This window comes from Crocodylus siamensis, chromosome 2, assembly GCF_052110815.1.
Source record: "Crocodylus siamensis isolate JL-2025a chromosome 2, ASM5211081v1, whole genome shotgun sequence".
NCBI lineage: Eukaryota > Metazoa > Chordata > Crocodylia > Crocodylidae > Crocodylus > Crocodylus siamensis.
The window spans coordinates 228,937,157-228,953,675 of NC_143396.1; the positions used below are offsets into that span (position 1 = coordinate 228,937,157).

The 16,519-nt window shown below is 44.0% G+C and overlaps 1 protein-coding gene across 5 annotated transcripts in view; it reads right to left on the minus strand.

Moving 5' to 3' along the window:
* The window catches only part of MIDEAS (mitotic deacetylase associated SANT domain protein), a 155,727-nt gene that overhangs the window by 45,078 nt on the left and 94,130 nt on the right, over positions 1 to 16,519 (minus strand). The window contains exon 1 of one of the 5 annotated variants that reach the window (XM_090033310.1): positions 4,710 to 4,859. The exons of 3 other annotated variants lie outside the window; for them this stretch is intronic. The gene's annotated coding sequence lies outside the window, so the exon portion shown is untranslated. Of the gene's footprint in view, positions 1 to 4,550; positions 4,619 to 4,709; positions 4,860 to 16,519 lie in introns of those variants that run through there. One more of the 5 variants, XM_090033311.1, reaches the window with a different exon arrangement.

Here is a 16,519-nt window from a genome sequence, read left to right on the forward strand (position 1 = left end):
GGCACCAAAAGTATACCAAACACAGAACAAATCCTTGCCCGATTCTGTAGCAGCTCATTAGTATCCTTATTAAACTACTTTATGAATCAGCACTCAAAACTCTGCATAGCCAACATCTGCCTCAAACTTATTGAGAGCAAAGCTAGGAGTTCCACACAAAATGGATTTCTCCTAGTGCACCAGAGGCAAGAAGCAAGAGGACACAAACATTTGTCCTGCATTTTGCAACAATTTAGGAAAAGGGTTTTTTTTACCATTGAGTTTGGAATAAAATTTCCTCTATTTGAAACCTTTGCAAAAAACTAGTTTTCAAATCAAGTAGAGGACTCATTACTGAATAATGAACAAAGTCAAAACCAGGTTTTAATCACAATTAACTTTGAAAGAACAAAAAAAAAAAAACATCCAAACTTTTCCTCAGACCAGACCACTGTGAGGATTACTTAGGTCATGCTTGTAACATATTTATTACTCTGCTCTTACAGTTCTTTCTATATCTTGAAACAAGATTTCCATCTTTAAATCTGGAAACAAATCTGCATACACTGGTGAAACAATCCCCATAACATCCTCTGGCTTTTTTACTTTTCACTCCATCCAGGAAGAGCACACCATCAACTGCTGAAACTTCCTTAGCCTGACAAAGAGTTTTTGAACCCAAAAACTTGCTTAAAAATTGTTCTCCAACTATTTAAGTTGGTCTAATAAAAGATATCAGATTCACCCAAAGAACCTTGTCTGCAAAACATTTAGAAAGCATTTTACAATACTCAAAGCAGTGCATGAACATATACTGATTAAGTCTCACCCTTTGCCGTACAGGAAGTAAATGGCAGGGATTATAACTCTGGAGTTACTGGATCCCCACCCTCTCCATTGCTCATTCTGTCAGACTGTGTGATGAGCTAGACCATTGTTCATGACATGTCAGGAAGAGGAAAAGCATCTTTATCTTGATCCCATGGGTCAAAATGTAGACTTTAAACATGAGGGAGTACTTCTTTAAAAAAAAATAGCAATTTCACTGCATTTCATGTAAATAATAAGCTATTTTGACAGCAATGTACTCCTTTCTAAAATACACACGTTTAGCTATTTCTATCTATAAAAAGCTCTGACATGATATATGACAGACAGCATTGTATTAAAGTTTGCCAACTAGTATTTTGCAGCTCTGTCCTTCAGCATCCCCACTGTATTATTCAAGAGCTCTACTAAAACTACAGACTGGAGGGAACAGCGGCCAAAACACATGCTTGACTGATTTTGACATTTATAAAGCAATACTAGCAAAGTGCTACAAACGTAACTGGATATGGCACTACCAAATCTTCATTCTTTTATTATAAGGGTCAGCTATAGCATCCTCTATTTTATAAAGACAATGGGCCATATTAATGCATATCTGAGCCCTTCAGAACATGTATTTTCCCTCATTACATCTGTGGGGCAGGTAAGTACTACTGTGCTCATTTTACAAACATGACCAGAGGGGCTACATGACTTGCTCAAGGTCGTCACACTGGAGTCTGTGGAAGGGCAAGGAACTGAAGTTGGTCCTCCAAGTCCTATGTTAGTGTCCAAAGACTTGGTCATTCATCCTCTCCTATCTACTCTTTGACCTCATCCCCAGTTCTCAACATACCATGGTTCTGATCTGCAGCACTTTTTCTATACCAATCCAGGGCCACTCTTCAAGGGGGTCTTTTGCTCATACTAAGCTAAGGCTGCAGGCATGCAAATGAGATACCTCAGGAAATCCCTTGCAACATTTGTTGCAACCTCCTGAACTGAGAAAAATCTTCCTGAACCCTGGAAATTTGACACTGATTCCATTACAGCAGGGGGTGTGAACTGGGAGTATGCATATCCCCAGGGATACTTGGAAAGCCCATAGGGGATATACATGGGCAGGCGGGATGGAACAGGACCAGGGCAGGGTGAGGGCAGCAGCACCCCTCTGTGGGCCACATAGGCACCGCCCGACTGACAAGATGCAAGGGGAGGGAAGCTTGCACGTGGTAGCTGCTGCTGCTGCTGCCAGGAAGCACCCCACGCTGCTGCCACTCCACATCTGGCTGTGCACCACCCCCCACCCACTTTGCATCCAGCCACACGTCCCACTCCATGTCTAAGCACTGGGGATACACTCATTAAAAAACGTTAAAAACCCCTGCATTACAGGAAATCTGAAACAAGATAGCCTTCTTCCAGGACAAACTGTTCATGTGTTCAGACAGCCTGAGAAGTTGCCCCCAGATTTTTATCTGGTGATTCCCCGTATTAAAACTAATCCATTTGCACACCTATGGCTTAAGTACTCGTTAATAGTGTATAGCAGCAGGAACAATTTACTTTTGGATCATCTGATATAGTAGTCATCTATGGGCTTGCCACAAGCAATATATTTACTGTAATAGCATACAGGACATGCACAGCAAATCTCATCCAGGATACATGAATGTTAAGTTCAGACCACTAGCTCTAGCTGGTACACATAGCACTCATTTCAGTGCAGGCCCACTCCTCAGCAGGGACCATATCTTCATGTCTAAGCCAGTGATTCCCAAAGTGTGTACCACAGCACACAAGTGTGGCAGAAGAGCAACCCAAGTGTGCCACAAACAATGATACTTTATCAGTATCATACCTAGTTTGTGGAGCCATGTCATCCAGTCCACAGGGCTCCCACAGGTCCAGAAATTAACACTGTTATTGCTCCCCCACCACCAAATTTCTAAGCTCCATGTGGCAGGTTCACGCCCAAGCCAGAGAGAAGCCCAACACCACTCACCTGGCCTGCAGCACATTCACGCACATCCCCCTCCTCCCTCTCCAGAAAAAAAGCATGCCCCAAATATCAAAATTTTAGGAAACACTGGTCTATGCAATCATATAGTACTTCTTATCAGGGATTTAAGAGGAAGGGGGAAAAAATATGATTTTAAATATAAAAAAGACCAAGCTCTCAACTAAGTGGTCTGGCCTGTTCATTGTTTCCTACTTTGCTACCCACTCCAGCGGAAGAGAGCTCTCTCCCCTCCTAGCTACAGTGCAATTGCAAACTCAGAAACACCACAAATACAGGCTGCTTGCTTCTAGGCCTCTAAGAAGTTGAGTTATGCTTGGATTACAGGAGTTTTTTGTTTAATTTAGTTATTTTGGAGGGCAGGGTGTTGGTTTTGGGGTTGTTTTTTGGAGGGGGCGGGGGGGGCAAGAGTCCAGTAGCTCAGAACCAAATGTGTCCAATCTTTCTAATGACAGCATAAATACAAATACCTAACTGTTACCAACAAAGTCAATAGCAAAACTCATTCACTTCAGCAGAAATACAGATCAGCCATCACAGAAACAAGCTTTGGATTCCCAAATCCAAATCATTCCAATGCAATCATTATCACTGAGAACCAATTACATTTTTTTTTTAACTTTTAACACTCTAGTTTGCCTTATATTTCTAATGGTGAATTCACTTGCTGAGGACAAGCTCTGCAGATCACCTCAGCTTTTGCTGCTGCAACCAAAATCCCTCTGCTTACTAACGCTCATGCTGTACATCTCCGATTAATTAGCTAGTCTGTAACAGCAATCCTCAACTTTTCTAGACTCAAGGTGCCCGTCAGACAAGAAGCCCACCTCAGAAAAATACCAACTTAGTTTTCACTGTTTTTGACTACAGAAAAACAACAGAGTGACTCTGCTGCTGCAAAGAATGCAGAGAGGCCACAACAGCATTTTCTTACCCGTCTACTTGAAGACTCTGGGTTTCCCTTATGAATTATGCCTGCACACCTAATTGTGGCAATGTGGTGTGGCTCTCTGCAGCACCCCAAGAGGATCTCCAGGCACCCCCGGGGGCCCTGCCACTGTGGTTGAGATGCAAACCTACCCTGCCTTCTGCCTGACCTGGACTTAATGCAGCTATGGACCTCTCCTGAGGCCTGACAGCAATCCCAGTTACGAAAACCAGTTTCTCTGCACACCACAGCAGACGCTGGGAAACCCTCCTGCAGTTGCAGCAACCCAACACCTGGGCCTCTGGAGATTTCAGAAACCAACCATCGTCACCGCCGGGCACATGGCGTGCTCCAGAAACACACGCAGACACCTGCTCCTGCTCTGGGCTCTTCTGTGACAGAGAGAAGCAGACAGGCAATGCCCCAGCTCCTACTACACGGAGAGAAAACCCTCCCTTCTCCCCCAGTTGTGGAGACATCCAGGAGGGCAGCAAGGCTGGGAGCTCAGGCTTCACAGAAAATGGCAAGCGTTTGCCTGGCGCACCCCTTCCACGCAGGCTCCCCCCCGCGCTGCAACAGCCCGCAGAGAAGGGCGCTCGTTTTAGGGGAGCAGAGCCCCCTCCGCAGGCTGCCCACCCGCGCACAGGTCCCGCCGGCTGCAAGTTTCCGCGCTAAAAAGAAGAAGAGGGGGCATCTGGTGTGGGGAGCGCGGCGCAGACAGCAGTGCAGCCACCAGTAACAAACTTCCCCGGCGCCCCGTTTCCTCTCCCCCGCCGCAGCTCCCGGCTTGCAAAAGCAACAGCCATGATTCACCAGAGCCCGCGCCGGCCCCCAGCGCAGGTCGTGCAAGGCGCCGGGTCCCGCGGCCCGGCCCGGCTGCAGCGGGCGCTCAGGAAGCGGCAGCAAGTTGCGGTGCAATCACGAGGATGCGGCCGGCGCCCCCGGCCGAGCCCCGCTTCCCCCCGCCCTCACCTCCAGTCCCGCGGCGCAGTGTCAGGCAGGCTCGGTCTGACTCATCGGCTGAGCTCACAGCTTGCAAAAATAAATAAATAAATAAATAAATAAATAAATGGGCCAGGCCACATCCAGCAGGCGGCGGCAACTGCTGCCTCCCCGCGGTGCACCCGCGCGGGCGCGGACACGGCCCCGGCCCCAAACCAGCTCTCCCACTTCTGCAGCGCCGCGTCTCATGACCGCCGCCCCCTCCCCACGCCCACTTCCTGTTGCCAAATAAGGCCGGGACTGGGTTTTTAAACCAGGCAGCAACTCCCCGGAGCCGGGGATTTCCAGCAGAGCTGCTTTCTGCTTCGTGGCTTTCCCTCCCCCTGCAGCTCTCGCAAAAGGCCTAGGGTTTGCTTTGCAGAAGAGCGTCCCTTGACAGCCTGGGGAGACATCCTTGCCTTGAAGTCACCCCTGGGTGGGGTCTGAGGGACACCAGTGTGTGTCCTCTTTCCACACGTCCTTGCCCTGCAACTGGGAGACCAGGTGGTCTGGGCTGCGGAAATGCTCTGTAAGCTGCCTCCCCGCACGTCGGCTTGGCCAGGTCCTCGTCCACAAGTCAGCAATCCTTCCAGGGGCCCACAATATCTGCCTCAGCCTGTTGGGGGGTCTCCAGTGACTTAAGAGGCCACAAACCAGTCCACAGAAGTTACAGGTCTTCTACAGGGGAGACTAGCTGTAGGCTAGGATTTCTCCTCTTTTCTCTGTTTCCAAAGCAAGACACTTTGCCTCAAAACAAGCTGCCACTTGGATGCAGCACCCTTGACAGAAATTACACATAAACCACTTCAAATGTGTAACATAAATTCAGTGCACATAAGCCACTTTCAAAATGGCCAAAACTGGTTTAAGATAAACCTAGATGGCTGTAGTATCAGACTTAACTGATTTAGGTTAAATTGGTTCCTTGAACTTCTGTCCCAGCTCCCCTCCAAATTGATGTTAATGCTCAGTCCCACAGCACCCCAAGATGCTTTGCACCTCCCCTGCAACTCCCTCCTGGCAGGGTGGGTGGGTAAGGATGGCCCAAGCCATCTGCTCCAGCACCCTCCAGCTTCTCGCCTGGACCACTGCAGGCATGTGGCTGCACTCGGGGCATTTATACGCATCCATGCATCTCCTCTGATGCACAGAAGCAAAGCTGACACACCCGGGGATGCATCACATGCATTTGTATAAATGGCAAAATGCACATCACACCTTCGATGTGTTTTAGTTCAAAAGCATGCTACCACGATTTTCTCTGCACTGTAGTGTAAGCATGTGTACAAATGCCCTTGATTATTGGTTCAATCTATGCAGTTTAAGCTAAACTGAGAAGATTGAATCAATTCAGTCCCTAGCTTTGACTGTGGAGTTGGTTAACAGCCAGTTCCTGATAGCCAGAAACAAATGCAGGACAAAGCCTGACTTGGCGACACATGAGGTAGGACAGTGTTAGAGGACATTTCTCCAAACTCAAGCAATTTGCTTATGCTCTGCTTCTGAGTACCACCAACCCCAAACATTCAAAAACTTTGAGTCAGAGCCCCAAACAAAAGAATTACAAAAATATGTAATACATAAAAGCGTTTTGCATGTTGTGCCCTAGGTTTCTGCAATTTTTGTGCTCACTAGGTGTACATTTTGCAAGTTTTATCTCATCAATCATAAAAGCCTGAAGCTTTTTTTTCACCCTAATTTAAAATGAGAGAACATTCTCAATAATAATTTGCCCCCAAGAGCTGGGACTTCAGCAGAAGCATTCAATATAAAGCAGAGGATTCCAAGCACTGTGAAAAAAATTTCAGTGCACCAATATGAGGAATTGTCTATACAGATGAAATAGCAAATCTGCCTATGCATAAACTACTGTCACAGGTAGAAAGCACACTGAAAAACAGAGAAAACTGTCCTGTCTCATCTTGGATGCTATTTATGGAAACAGGAAAAATTCAGAGAGAAGAGTAAATTTTAATAGTATCCTTATAAGAGTCTGATTAAACTTGTGCTGCAGAACCCATACCAAAATGACTCCATTCCTTAAACTAGCAGACTTTCTATCCTTCAAGCACAACCCTGGGCTCCAGTTTTGTAAAAAGTTCCAGGTAGGTGGACCTCAATGCTTGCACAGAGCCCCACAAGGTGTTCTATGTAGCCACAAGGCTTTTTCCATGTGAAATGGCTTAAGGCAGTAGAATTTTCCAATATTCCACTCTCCATTTTTGTTTTCGTGCAAGCACAGACAACAGCCTGTTTCCATTAGTGTTGCAACATGCAGGAAGCCTACAACAGAATTAAAGAAGAACTAAGAAAATTAGCAGGCAGAATAAACTAATCTCCTTTCTGAATTTTGAAGCAGATTGATCCTTGCACATATGCTTTATCTTGCCATTGCATTCTCCCATGGCACATTTAATATAGTAAATGGTAGACTGGCATTTGGTAGCAAGTGCATTTAGTCTCACAAAGAGTTAATGGAAAGAGAAAATGTTCTGCATGTGACAGCACAGCTCATGCAACATTTTTCTGTGGTGCATACACTACAACCTCAGAATTTCACCTCATCTCTTTCAATCAATGTCAATACTTTCCTGCTTTCTTTGTGGGACATTCTAGAACAGCAGAAAGAAGTCTTACAGGGCAACTTCTAGGTAGGTAAACAGTGTGTGCTGTAATTAATAGGAAGCCAATTCTTCCTACAATACACAAGATAAATAGAGTAACAGCAATGACCTTCAGACTGCAATTTTACAGAAACCTCTCAAAGCTCGACACATGCTCTATATTTTGGCTTTCACTCTGCTCTGGATGTACCAAGAGAGACTCATAGAAAAAGAAGTTTTTAAAGAGGCAATCAGTGAAGGGGGGGAAATGGGGGAATCTGTCTAGTGCTTAATGACCTGCATTTTTTCCCTTAAAATAATTTTTCACCTCCATTATTCATTCTCCTTTTACTTACTTAAAATGGTGACTAATTTTTTTTAAAGAGGAAGTGGTTTCCCTCCTTCTCTCTCTCCCCTTTTTTAACTATAGAAATATCAAATCTGACCTGTTTTTTTCCTCAAGGATTTTCCTAGAGATTACAAAGCAGCTTATTAAGCATTGTTCACTTTAGTAGAGCAGCAGTGGAGGGGAAGGCTGAATATTTCACAACACGCACAATTATACCAAATATGCATCAGGCACTAGAGTTAAATAAAAATGTGTTTCCAGCAGGAGCTAAGCACACTTTCCCTGCTCAACTTTCACTATCTCAACTCTTGCAGTGTCATAATGTCACTAACTCTCTAATCACTCTTCTGATCTGCAGTTCTCATCTTAAAAAAGGAAAATGCCTCTTGCCTCCCACCCCTTCCACAAATTATCAGTGTCTTTATACTTTTTTAATGCAGCAAAACCAAACATAAGATCACTTCCATCAGTCCACTTTCCCTCTCTATTAACTACCTCTATAAGCAGAGCTTGAGGGTGACATACCTGAGGTCAGGTCTGTGTTATGGGCTCTGCTTTTTTTAAAAAAACACACTCTAGCTCTGCATGAGGAAGAGAAAGGGCATCCCTCAAACAAGAACTCCCAAGCTGCGGTTCCAATTCCCAGACCTACTACTGTGCATGAAGAAGGGGCCTGAAGGAGGAGCAACACAGCACTTGCCAAGTACTGTGGAGAATGAGTTTGTACAGTTAACTGATCACTCAGTACCTAAAAGTACATATGAGAGATGTGTTTTTTTCTGGCACCTGATTACAAATTGGCTGTGCATAATACAAATTGCATAATGCCTTGCCTAGGATCCTTTCTGGGAAGCCCAGCACTTGAAAGGTATCATTCCCCAATGCCACAGCCCTCCTTCCAGGTCAAAACTTACAACTATGGCCTAACAAATTCCACATGTGCATCTAATACACAATAACAAGTACTTATGACCCATCTAGTAACTACACTATGCTTAACTCATCTTTGAGGTGCCCTGCCCTGCACTCTCACTTGGGTCCATCGGGCTTACCTGGGCATCAGTATTACTATTTTCAGGATACTGTAGACCTAGCAAGGCTGAGATCTGTAACTTACAACCATCCATCAAACTGACTCTGGAATACTCCTCTCAGCAAATTAATTTCTTGGACATCATTGTGAAAATTTGCAGTGGGTATAACACCACCACACTGTATCAGAAACCAACCATGACAGCAATCTTCACACCAGGAGCTCTCATCCTAAACATACCACTAGATCCACTGTGTATAGCCAAGCTCTACATTACAACCATATCTGCTCTGATCCCACCAACTGACTGGCATGCACACATTAAGGATCTGAAGCAGGGATTCCTACAATTACAATATAACTGCTATGTATTCCTACAAATACATAGTAACTGCTCAAATCAACAGAGCCAGACTCAGACCCCATTCTGGCCTGCTGCACTGCCAATCCCCCAGACAAGGATAACAGAATCCTTTTGGTTGACACCTACAGACCCTCAAGATTAAATATCTTAGACACATCATGAATAACCTCTAACCTCTCTTGGAAAATGACAACCATCTCAAGGTAGCCATGGGGGACAAACCTGTCCTGGCTTACAGGCAACCCTGCAACCTCAAATGGCATCTCTCCAGCAATAGACTACCTCCTCTGCTCACCAAAGCACCAGACCTTGCTCCAGACAGATGCCAGTTGTGTCCCCTCAGAAGCCACATCATCACTGAACCAAATCATATAGAATACAACATCTGAAGTTCATTTATCTGCACCACTACCAACATCATATTCTTACAGTGTCCCTCTGCCATCTGACAGCATGATCCCTACATATACAAATGAATAAACACCGATCTAACATCAATTCCAGAAAGACGCACAGGACTGCAGCAGAACACTTTAACCTCCCTGCCCATTCTATTATTGACCTCAGAGCAGCTGTTCCCAGACAACAAAACTTTACAAACTTGAATGAGAAACTGCAGAACAAGAAATCATTCACAGGCCAGATTAAGTTATGTACAGTCTAAATCAAGACTACAGATTCTTATCCTATTGCCTGAATTTGCTTTTTTAACCCCTATGTCCCTCAATGGGTTAAATCCTTTCTCCCTCTTAACCACCAGCAGTGCCCCTCCTTTTTCCTCCCCTATTCCTTACCCTTTGTATTCTAATCATTGCTTTCTATTTAGAAGCTCTGCTTCCTGCAGTTCTTTCACAGCATCTGAAGTAAGTTCTCTACTTATGAAAGCTAATACTATACATCTCTTATTTAGTTAGTCTTTAAGGTGAAAATCTACCCTGCTTTCTGCCTGATTTCAGATTAACACAACTAACTACCTCTCCATGATCCATATAGGGCACGGGTATCAGAGTTGCAAGAAGACTACACCAATACTTTCCTTAGAGGTATCCATGAGCAACTCAGTTTTGTACTCAGCTTCATGTGCCAGGGCCTCCTTAATTAATGATCTGAATAACACTGCACACAACAAAAAAAAAAACTTTTCAGGCCTTGTTATCTATCACAGGGCAAAAAAAAAAAGTATAAACAGTGGGCTTCAAGTGCAGATTATTTTGCTACCCACATTGATTGGTTTGGAAGATGCACAAAAATGGCATAAACTTTGCTAACAGATGAAGAAATAAAAGAAGTTTTAATATCTGGCTGTTCACCATGGGCATATGCCATTTAATGGTGACCTACAAATGAGTTTGTACAGTTTTTTATTTCATGATAAATAAAGAAGACCTGAAAAGATTTATACTTTGTGCAGGGTAGGTGATGTTATTTGGTTCATATGTCTGATACCCCTCCCTCAAAGTATAAAGAATGGCAAAATTTTATCTTCCCCAATTTTGCCTGAGAGGCTTCTGTAAACAAGACTGATTAAAATTTTAAAGTAACTTATTTTCAGTAATAAACTTTCATTTGCAACAGAAATTCTGCCTGTGTAAATGTTCAGAATATTGAGATACAAATGGCAGCAGCTTTCTTTTAAAGTCATTTCCAAGATACTACCACTGACAACTGCCAGCCAAATCATACCCAGTGAAGCTCACATCAGTTTCCTTCCATGCTATGATTTTAATAGCGGAAGGGATAAGTTTGTGTGCTCTTGTTCTTATATGCCAACTCTACTGGATGAGTGGTGATAATTATATCTAACAGTAAACCAGGTGCAGAGAGGTTATAGTAGTAGGGAAGGAGGGTTTCTAAAGAGTTAGCAGTGTTACTGTCAGTTTTCAACCCCATTTGTCGTGGTCTTCCCAGCCACTGACCGTAAAACAGTCACCCAGCAGAACAGTGTCAGTGCCATTCAAAATTTGCTTCCCAGAAAACTCTTTCCTTGATTTTTATATTTAATATTAGCTACATATATGGAAAACTAGAGTATCTATACAGTACATATTGGAGAACAGCACACAATGCTTTAGCAGCTCATGCTCTAGACTAATTCTAAATGAAAGCTATAGCTGCTTTCAGTAAAGTAGATGACACTCATCATCAGGGATCCTGGCTTACTCTAGTTAAAAAATAGCAAATTCTCTGATTAACCCCCCACCCCGAAATCTGTGTTTTTTCCAAGAATAAAATGAAACTCGGAAGCCTACCAGTGCCTCAATCACTATAATAAGATACATTCTAAATACCTATCTATATATTTTGGTGCTTGATTTGGGGGGGGGGGATTTATCATGGAAAATCAGAGCTCCCCCTGCCTCCTTGACTCACCAGGATGTGGGTCTAGCTGTGGCTGCACTTGGCAGCAGCATGGGCAGTGGTGAGGAATTGTGCCCCCTGCTGCTGCCTTGGCACATGGCTGTGGTAGCCCCTGGGGGCAGGGCAGCCCCAAGACCACAGCAGCCAGCCTGCATCCGCCCCCACCCCGCACACAAATCTGAGGGCACATGCCCCCCATGCCCTCCCGGGTGTGCACACAGTGGCAGGGAACCAGGTCCCCTGCTGCCCCCCAGATGCCCTTGGCTCCATCCTGCTCCCTGCCCAGGCCCTGCAGCCATACATTTCCACCCCAGCCTCAGGCCCCATGCACCACCCCAGATGAGCAGTGCCCCCCAGCCCTGCCTAACACTCTCCCTCCCTCCCTATGCAGGCCTCAATCCCTGCCCTCCCCCATTTACGTGGCACCCCTTGCCTGATTTCCATGTTTTTCTCCTTAAAAAGAAAATCCACATTTCCCCCCTAAAATGAGAATATCCGTGTTTTTCTGCATTTTTCCATGGTAAACAGAAGACCTGGATCCTGGCTCTTCAGCAATTGTGGACCACCAATCTGCCACTGAACTAACTTTTCCAGGCTTAACTCAAAAGTAATGAGGAGACCAACATCTTGCAAAACTATTATATGTGCTTAAAACCCTGAAGTAACTGTTGGCTGCACATCACAGTATGACAGTCCATAAAAATAATATAGTAACAAAAAGTGAGACTAGGACTAAGATGGGAATATCTGCCCTCTCATCTCTATTGCTGCCAACAAGAAAGGGTGACAGAGAACCTACCTATCCTTGTGGTGATTTCTGATTAAGCTTCCACTTGGATACCTGCATCCAAAGTTATTACACTCCTCTTCTTTACACTCCTCACAGGGTCACTATGTCCTGCCAATTCATCAACTCCCAAAATAAACTTGTTGAGTAACTAAAGATGTCAATAGCTTTTCACATTCTCTCCATGCAGACAACATCATACAGCTGAGATGGTAACTCAAATACAAAGTAGATGTTTCATACTTACCGTATTTTTCGGACCATAAGACGCACTTTTTTCCCCCCAAAAGTGAGGGGAAAATGAGGGTGCGTCTTATGGTCCGAAGGTGTGTGTCCCGGGGAGACGGGGCGGAGCTTGCCTGCGGAGGCGGCGGAGCCCGAGCGGGACACCCGCCGCTTGTTTATGCTGTGTCCCGGGGAGACGGGGCGGAGCTTGCCCGCGGAGCCCGAGCGGGACATCCGCCGCTTGTTTATGCCGTGTTCCGGGGAGACGGGGCGGAGCTTGCCCACGGAGGCAGCGGAGCCCGAGCGGGACATCCGCCGCTTGTTTACGCCGGGAGCCGGCAATAAAAATGGCCAGCCGGAACAGACGGGGCAGGAGTCTGAAGGAGGGACTCGCTGCCGCAGAGACTGAGGCTCCAGGAGGGGTGCATCTTATGGTCCGAAAAATACGGTAATTCACAGAGGAGCATTTTCCAATACAATTGTCATTTGTAATACCCCTAGCAATTCTCATTTTCCTAGGGCTGAAATTTTAAACAAGGAAAACACATCAAAAATTTAAATTTCATCAGGACACCACAACAGTTTTTTTTCAAGCCAGGACTATCCCTGCCAAATCAAAGTTTGATTGCTTTACACCTAAATCGTATGTACTTAGTCCCTGAAGTGGAATCCAGAACTCTGGAGCTGAGTACCTATTTTTCTTATAGAGAGCATAGGCAGGATTAGGCAACTCAGAAACAGGCAGCACCCTGAGCAGGAAACAACCTAGAACAAGCCAACAGGAAACAAGAATGAATGGAGCATGTGTATGAAATCCCACACTTTTCAGGGTCTTTGCCATATTCAACCATTTGGGGATCTGCAGCCTAGAATCCTTTCCCAAAGAATTCCTGAATGCTTACAACTTTTCCTTCCAAAACAGAGCATGACAAGTCTTTAAGATGTGGGAGGGATTTTACATGCAATATAACAGCCTTGAACAGGGGTTGGCAGGGCCTGCTGTGAAACCCAGGATCCCAGGGCCCTGTCCATGGCAGGCTGGTGAGCAAGAGCTGTGCCAACATAGCCCCATTTCCAACATAGCCCCATTTGCACTACAGCTGCTTGTCCCATTACAAGTACTGCCTCCACCACAGCATGCAGCCACTTGGCCCACTGTCACTTGCCCAACCACTGCCACTTGTGCCACCACCAGCCCTGCAGCTGGGCCTGCCGATCTGTACCAGGGCAGAGGGTCAGTTTGACGCCCCTGATATGCAGGAATAATCCCATAAGCAGGGGTTAGAACCCAGGACTTTGCCCCCTTAGGGAGGTGCACTCTCTCTGGTCCAATGAACTGAATTATTTTCTACAGTGGCACAGATTCAACAGGAAAGATAAGGAGTGTCCTACGCACAGAACAACCCATCTCTTGGTTATCCTGGGAGGTGGTAAAGGCTGGTTTGAACTCCCTTACGCTGAGGAAGAAATTAAACGCGAGTCTCTTACTTTGTGTTTTAAAAGGAACCAGATGCAACTGCATTTCTGTAGGGTCCCAATCCTGTGGGGGTGGTGTACATTTAAAGTGTTCCAAGATCACCATCAGTTATGGACATCACGAGACAAGCATAGGACCATAGTTTCTGAATCCTAAATGAACTTGGATATAAGCTAGGAACCAACTTTCTCAAACTAGGGCAGCATAAGCATGACTCCATGTAGTTTGTGAACTAAAGACAAGATGAAGTTCTCTAGTATTAGTTGGCAGCTAACCAGGGCTTTTTGGATCAAAAATTTGTTGTGCCAAAGTTCTGCATTAGGTGATTTAGATCTACCCCTACATGCTACTATGTACTCTCCAAGTTATGATGTTCTTCCCCTCTCTCACAATTGCTTCTAATTCATTTAAACAAAACATTGCACATAAAATACATAGCATCTTCCATCTCAAAGCACTTTACAATAAGCAATTAAGCCTTACAACAGCAATATTAGGCAGGTAATTATCTCCATTTTTCAGATGAGGTAAATGTAGCACAGGAAGGGTAAATTACTTGTCAACAATCACGTAACAAGCAACTGGGGAACCTGGGAATAAAACACTTCCTAGTTAAGCCTTATGACCATTAGGCAATACTCCCACCCTACAGAGTGCTGTTAGTTTCTCTATCAACTATATTTCTGATTTCTTATATTAATCTGATGGTGCGCAAATTTAAAATGCAAGTCTGTATGAGATCCAATTGCCATGTTTGAAAAACTTTGGCCCTTTTACTGGCCTTTTATTGAGGGAGAAAGAGGAAAAGCTTTTTTAAACCTTAAATTCACAATATGAACTTTAACAGACAATTTTAATTGCATAGCAAGCAGCTCACTGTATATCAATGCAGATGAAAAATAAATACATTAAAATAGTACAGGATACAACACTTTTCCAAAAACATTTTCAGGAACAACAGCAATATCAAGTAAAGAAAGTTAGAGGAAAGGAACTTGTACAGCAATTGCACTGGCAATTGAATCTCAGAAAATAAGGTAAGTCCAAAGGACAAGATGAAAAGAACTTGTTGTCAGGCTTCTGTTAAACTGGGGGAGAAGACGACATGGAAAATAATTGTAGCTTGAGAAAAGAGAGCAAGTAATATGTTTTCAGACAAAATCTTTAAGGCTAAGTCAGTGACTACTGATAGGAGCCTGTGGTCACATCTTATCAGATTTTCTACTATTTTAAATACATTAGAACATAAAGCATGCTTCACCCTCAAAACAGATAAAATTTTAGGCCCGGGTCTTGCAGCTAAACCCATACTTTACTGTACGGGTACTGTAATCTCCCTCTACAGATCTCTAGTCACAGGATTGTGGCTTTAGCTACCAGACCATTTCCTTATATCTGTTTTTGACAGAAGAGGTAGCTACAAATCCCAGAAGACCAGTTTAATATTGGTTGTTTTAATCTAAAGAATATTAGAAGTTGTAGTAAAAGCAGAGTGGTTTGAATCTGTAAATAAGTTCTCAAATAAAACAAGAGGAAGTTTGGTTCAATAGTTTTCCATACTGTATACCCCAGAAACTAGAAAGGAAATAACACGTCTCCCCTCTTCTCATGCTACAAAGAATAGCAGCAGTTTTCTTAAAAGCAGGCTAGACTAAGAGATGTGAAATATTTCTATTTAACGTCTATCACCAACAACCTACAGAAGATTCTCAAACGGACTGGTGGAACAGAGACACAGATATTAGTTCTATTTAATTTTTACAGCAAAGGTTTCTCACCTAAAATCATATTTTATTTTGAAAAAGGGACATTAAGGACTGAAAGGCACAAAACTAAACATTAAACTCATTTTTATGTCCGACAGATATTTTCTGCATTTTTACACAAAAACAAAGGGTGCAAAATTGCTGCATTCCAGCTCTTCAGCAGAGTAATACCAACAAATCAGGGGAACTATCTTTTATATGTTTTTAGCTTTGTTTTTTGGTTCATCAGCCACACAATACTCCCAATCTGTTATTTTAGGAGTAGGCAAGAAACTACTCATTGTGGTTAAGTACTTGAATTTGGGATTCCAACTATATGGTACTAACATTTTAGTTTAAAGAGACATTAAAATATTGCATCCAAACATTAACCTACTTATTTGCTATTTTAATTTTGCAAGTTTACCTGACACAAACTCACTATTTTGTATTTATCTTAAATGAAAATCAATAGTAATTTAACATTAGCAAAAAATACAATTAGTCAAGATAGGATTATCCTGTTTAGTCCTGTCATCTTTTGATGTCTTGCCACTGAAAGAGCAATTCTTAGATTTCATAGACATCAGGGCTGGAAGGGACCTCGGGAGATCATTAAGTCCAGCCCCCTGCCCAAAGGGCAGGAAGTCAGCTGGGGTCATAGGATCCCAGCAAGATAAGCATCCAATTTACTCTTGAAGGTGTTCAATGTAGGTGCGTGAACCACCTCTGCTGGCAGACGGTTCCAGACCTTGGGGGCTCGGACAGTAAAGAAATTCTTCCTTATGTCCAGCCTGAAATGGTCTTGCAGGATTTTGTGACCGTTCGACCTAGTCATCCCTTGGGGCGCTCTGGTGAAC